Source organism: Peromyscus eremicus, chromosome 2 (assembly GCF_949786415.1).
Source record: "Peromyscus eremicus chromosome 2, PerEre_H2_v1, whole genome shotgun sequence".
Lineage (NCBI taxonomy): Eukaryota > Metazoa > Chordata > Mammalia > Rodentia > Cricetidae > Peromyscus > Peromyscus eremicus.
This window is the reverse complement of record NC_081417.1, coordinates 61,646,621-61,653,218: the sequence shown is the minus strand read 5'-3', so window position 1 is coordinate 61,653,218 and position 6,598 is coordinate 61,646,621.

Genomic DNA, 6,598 nt, shown 5'->3' with positions numbered 1-6,598 from the left:
CAGTTACTCTTAAGTGCTGAGCCATCTTCACAACCCCAGAGGTGTGACTTCTTACTAAATGATAATATCGCACTCTTCTTTGGTGTTTACTATATGCCATATAGGTTTGACATGTTTTATATGTAACAATTTGTTCCTCAGATTTGTTTGTTTGTTTTGGTTTTTCAAGATAGGGTTTCTCTTTATAGCCCTGGCTGTCCTTAAAACTAGCTCTGTAGACCAGGCTGGCCTCGAACCAGAGATCTGCCTGCCTCTGCTTCCTGAGTGCTGGGGTTAAAGGTGTGTGCTAGCATTGCCTGACTGATCCTCAGGAACTTTGAGATCCTTATTTTACAGACAAGGAAACAGAAACTCCTAACGTCACACCCCGGGATTTCCAACTAGGCTCCTCTCAGAGCAGCTGCTCAAAGGCAAGTGGGTATTGATTGGTTAGGCTCTTTCGGAAGCTTCCTGAAAGCTAGATCACAGGAGAAATGGTTCTCAAGGGTGGAAACAGGACTAGGAGAAAGAGGGAGAAGCTACTGAAATCTGAGAGTAGGCTTTGGTTTTGTTTTTTTTTTTAAGACAGGATCTCATTATGTAGCTCTGGCAGCCCTGGAGTTCTCTATGTAGACCAGGCTGATCTGGAACTCACAGATTTGGATAGGGTTTTTCAATTCCTCCTCTCTCCTCCCTAGCCCAGAAGGTGGGGCTCTCAGCGCTCCCCACCGACTTACGAGGGTGGGGGGGGGGGGCAGACCAGGAAGACATTCCACAGGCTCTGTCTCATCCTTGCCAGACTGAGCTGCAGCTGTGGGCAGATTCTCAACGTGGTCCTCCACTGCCCCAGGGGGCATAGCCATGTGGCCTAGTCAACCACAGCCATTCCATTCCTGTTGCCAGTGATGGCCTTAGCTCAACAGAGAGCATGTGAGGTTGCCTTGGCCTGTGCATCAGCAGAAATGAGGGCTGGGTGTGGGCCTGTGACTTCTGGGAAAAGGCGTTGCTTTGATAAGACTGATCTGTGAGGAGAAACTCCCCCCTTTCACTCTGGGATCAGGGACACAGTGCAACCTCTGAAGGGAACAGGCTTCTCCTTTGAGAGTTGCAGGAAAGCATATTTTGTTCCAAGTTAAAACAGATGGCTTTTATCCATGGACATTTCAAACAACAACAACAACAACAACAACAACAAAAACACAAAATGAGGGTCCTTTGTCAGGGATCCCAGCCCTGGGCTGGGAAATGAACATTAAGAGGAGGAGAGAGTTGTGTTCTGCCTCCAGCCGGTAGAATTGTGTGATGGTTTTTCTCTAGACTTGGCCTCCTGTTAGGAGAAGCTGGTCTAGATCACAGTAAGAGAAGCCAGCTTTGCTTCCTTGTCCCTTTCTGACTGTTGAGACATCTGGAGGGTCACAACAGTGGCTTTACTGTGGCTGCCCTGCCCTCTGCTGGCGTTGAGAAGAGTGTTAGTTAAGTGGAGTTCTGGAAGGGATGCCTTCTCATTTGTGTTATACAAATCATGTTGAGGAGGCTCTGAATCAGTAGCCCAGGTTATCCTCAGATTTGGAGTCATCCTGCCTCAACTTTTCAAATGCTGTGTTTTCAAGTCCATGCCATTTCGATCCCGCTTGTTTGAGTTTCCTTCCCTTTTTCCTTCCTTTCTCCCTCCCTCCCTCCCTCCCTCCCTTTATTTTCTTTTTCTTTCTTTCTTTTTTTTTTTTTTTTGGACAGGGTTTCTTTGTGTAACAGCCTTAGCTGTCTTGAAACTCATTCTGTAGACCAGTCTGTCCTCGAACTCAGAGATTCACCTGCTTCTGCCACCTGAGTGGGATTAAAGGTATGAACCACTACTGCCTGGCTTGTTTGATTTTCTATATCCATGTATGGGTTGTGTGGTAGTTTGAATATAATTGGCCCCCATGCACTCATAGGGTGTGGCACTATTAGGAGGTGTGGCTTTGTTGGAGTAGGTGTGGCCTTGTTGGAGGAAGTGTGTCAGTGTGAAGTTTTGAGGTCTTATATATGCTCAAGCCACACCTAGTGTCTCAAACTGAAAAGTTTCCATACCCCGGTATTGGGTTTCAGATCAGGCCAAATTAATAAGCCCAGGTTTATTCTGAGCAAAACATACCTGGGTGGTCCCAGGAAAGAGGAGAAGCCACAAGGAGAACCATGAGGGCAAGTCCATGGGTCAGACCTTAAATATCATCTGGGGGTGAAGCTGCTGCTTGGCCGGCTTTCTTTTGGGTAGGGTTTAGAAAGGGCAGCTCCAGGGGAGATCCTCAACATCCCAACCTTTTGGGGTATATAAAAATGCCAGTGCAAGTCTGGCTACTTCCTGCTGACAAGGGATGACATAGGAAGGGGGAAGTCCGGAGTTGGTGGGGTCATGATCAGCAGGAGGTGTTGGTGAAGAAGCATTTGGTTAGCTGCCATTGTAGAGACCTCAGGAACCTGTTTCTTGAGGTGACAGATAAGGCGGGTTGCTAGGCAGAAAAGTAGATTATTAACACCAGCTCTGTGAACAGGGCTAGCCGTGGGAAAAAGAGTGGAACAGACATGTGCCTGGTTGTACAGAAGAGGCAAGGGTGAGTGAGCCAGATGAAAGAGCAGATATGTCCTTGAATCTGGAGGGGTGGCACCAGCACTGATGTTCCAGGAGCTTGTGGGGGATGGCACGCCAAATTCAGGGATGATGTGTTCAGGAGTACCTGACCCATCACATCTGCTGTTTCCCTGGAGGTGGGAAATGCCTCGGTCCATCCTGTAAAAGTGTCAACAAGAGTTAGGGGATAACAGAACTTTTCATGAGTGAGCATGTGGGTGAAATCAACCTGCCAGTACTTGTCTGGTTAGTGTCCTCGGTTGGTGCAGGGGCTGGCCTATCTGGAGGGCTCCATGTGGGTTGGCTTTGGCACAAGTCTGGCAGGAGGGGTGGACCTGTCTAGGGACTGATCCACCATGCCAGATTCCTTGATACAGCAGCAGAACTCCTTCCCAGGAACCTGCAGTTGTCTGTAAAACAACTGGAACAGATAAAATCCATAGAAATTTAAGGACTCCTAAAAACTTTGTAGTCAGTGCTACCACGAAGCCTGTGAATGAGGCACACCTGTCTGTGCTTTTAACAGGAAACAACTAATGAGCTACCAATGTGCTTGTAGCCTTGGAGGTCAGGGAGAGAGCTGTTAATCTGGCAAATCTGTCAGTGCCCTGGTCATCAAACACCATCTGATCTGATCTGAGAAGGATAAATAGACGAGCAGAAGTGAGACAACTTCCCAGCCCCCTTGGCAATTCCAGGTTTCTCCGTGGTCATTGTGGGACTGAAGTCCCAGAAACAGTGACTGTCTCCAGCTGCCAAGCCAGAAGATCTGACAGACTTTCGTGTGGGGTAGGAATTTTGGGGAGAGTGACCTACCTTGACTTGGCAAAGCTGGGTATTCGATCCCCCAGTGTCCTGTTGTCCAGTCTGGGCAGGGTCTTGACAACGGTTTAAAGTGCAAAGCAGTTTCTTGCTGGGTGGCTGGCTTTGCCACATTTAAAGTAAGCTTCCAGGTGGAAGTTCTTCAGTGGCCATTCTTGGAGGAGATACCGGATGCTGCTAGGAGTTGGCATGTCTCTATCATGAGAAGCTATTTTATTAAAATGCCATATTCTCAGATCTCTGAAGCACTTGAGGATCAGGGTATAATTATCTGTTAAGCATATCTGAATTAGACAAATCATACTCAACACCACTGTTTCCCATGTCCCTTCTAGTATGGCCCATTAAGCAGCGCTGAAAACATTCCACTGCTTTCCTAACCCAAAGTAACAAAGTCCAAATTCCTCCAAATAAAAACTTAGTCTGGCCTATCACAACAATACCCCAGTCCCTGGTACCAACTTCTGTCTTAGAGTTTCTATTGCTGTGAAGAGACACCATGACCACAGCAACTCTTATATGGGAAAACATTTCATTGGGACTGCCTTACAGTTTCAGAGGTTTAGTCCATTATCATGGTGGGTGGAGTGCAGGCAGACATGGTGCTGGAGAAAGGGCTGAGAGGTCTACATCTTGACTTGCAGCCAACTGGAAGTGAACTGTCTCACTGGGTGTCGCTTGAGCATATATGAGACCTCAAAGCCCACCACCACAGTGACACACTTCCTCTGACAAGGCCACACCTCCACCCCTACTCCTGGACTATAAAAGCCCTTATCTTCGCCGGGCGGTGGTGGCGCACGCCTTTAATCCCAGCACTCGGGAGGCAGAGCCAGGCGGATCTCTGTGAGTTCGAGGCCAGCCTGGGCTACCAAGTGAGTTCCAGGAAAGGCGCAAAGCTACACAGAGAAACCCTGTCTCGAAAAACCAAAAAAAAAAAAAAAAGAAAAAAAAAAAAAAAAAAAAAGCCCTTATCTTCCTCATGTCCAATGCTGACCCCTTGAACCTAAACTGAGGAAGAGGCGGCCCGTGTGCATGAATACAAAAAGCTTGCTTCAGTTAATTTGGCCATGATGGTTTGGGTTGGTGATCTTTCTCCTCCCGTTAACAGTTCTGCTGACGTTGTTTCTCTTGTACCAGCATTTGCCTCACATAATGGGAGGTGACCAAGCACAGGGTGGTGGTGGTGGCATGCTTGGGGCCCTAAAGCAAGACCTCTTAAATGGCTGGGAGGCAGCTGGCCAGGAGGGCACTTGCTTGAGGGAGAAGCTGGTCTTATCATCCCATCCTACACACACACCACAGGGGTCCCCCAGCTCCATCTGCTTCCTGTCACTTGGTCTGCATAGATGTGAGACATGAAGAGTCCTGCAAAAACTATTAAGTCTGAAGACACCAAAGAAGCTTCCCCAGAGGGTGAGATGTGGCCCATGATGCTCGTGGATCCCTACAGGCTCCAGTTGCCAGTGCCACACAGCATGGAGGCAGCTGCAAGATCCTATCTCTCCAAAGGCATCTGCCCTACTCAGTGCTCATCAGCCTCCTCCTGTCAGCTCTGCTAGACTCTGTCAGTTGGGTGATATCTTGATTGCATTCTGACAATAAAGCTTGCTTTGAGTCAGAGGGCGGAGCTAGCCACTAGCTGACCAAAATTAACCACAGAGGTCTTGGAGGACTGAGGACAGATAGGAGACAGGAAGTAGTAAGGCGGGGCTGAGAGATGATCTCAACCCTTTTGGATGGAGGAACGGAAGAGATAGGAGGTCACTGGTGGCTTCTCCGTCGCTTCTCTGATCATTCAGGTTCTTACCCTGATGTCTTTATTTATTGATAAAGAATAATCAGATAAACACTTCATTGGTCATCTGCATTTCAGGGAGGAGCCCATTCCAATGTGTCCACTAAAGGAAATGCCAGGACTTCCCCTCATCCAAGAAGATGGCAGCTATGTTACATGGCCGTAGACTAGCCTGAGGAGAGAAAGCCCCTCCATGGTTTCAGAGAAATTATAAAAGATTGTCTCCTCAAGGCCAGAGTTAAAGGTTGAGCTGCTCCCTAATTCAGATATGGAACTTGCTACTGATGGGAGATGAGCCCAAACAGGGGAAATAGCCCCTTACAACTAGAGACTCAGTGCAACAACGCACAGAAAAAGGAACTACCCTGGAGGTACACGCCTTTAATCCCAGCACTCAGGAGGCAGAGGCTGTCAGATCTTGGAGATCGAGGCCAGCCTGGGCTACAGCGTGTGTTCCAGGACAGGCTCCAAAACCACACAGAGAAACAAACCAACCAACCCAGCAGTGGTTCCTAATAGTACATACTTTGTCTACCCTGAAGGTATTTACATCTGTCTAGGAGACAGTTGCTGACTGGTATTCTTGGCCCCTCACTTAGATGTGCTCCCAGGAAGTGAGCTCCTGCAATAGTTACACCAGTTCGATTCAGGAAATCAGAGAACTCCTATACTTTTACCAGTCCCACTAGGAATGGCCCTGACAGGGTCCACGACCCCTGTGCCACTGCAGTAGGCATCCCACAAGTTCCAGATAACCAGCTCTCTACTGATCAGTCAAGAACAGCACAAGAGAATGTCAAAGAGTTATTTAAAAGGATTAAAGCTAGAGGTACAAAGGAATGGCAATGGAGTACCATATGAACAACATGGAGACCCTGGCTGGCTCTGTTAGTGGGACCTCATAATGACAGTTTTAAGACTTCTGTTAGGGCCATGCATCTTGAACACCCTGTCCAACCCTGCCCAGGTTCATTAAACTAGAATGAAAGGAATAAACCTACAGAAGATAGTCCAGGAGTGCCAACCCATTTCTTCAAGATAGATTCCTAAGTGGGGCGGGGGAATGCAGTAGAATCAGGTAGAAAAGACCAGTTGTTAGACACTGATTTGTAGATGTATGTAGTGAACCACTTAAAGCATGCTTGTACAGCCTCTTGCCAAGCATGACTTCACTTACTACCTGGGACAGAATGACCTGAAGAAATAGTTAATAAGTCTTTGCCCTTAGCAACCTAACCACAAAAGCTTACACAAGTCAACTGTGACAGGTCTTTAAAAACCAAAAGCTCCCGAGCTAACGGCTGTATATACTTCTGTTTGCTTGCCTGCTCACTTGCCCCACCTTGTGGTTTCAGAGTATAAAATAAAAATGCAAACTGGACTCAGCTCTT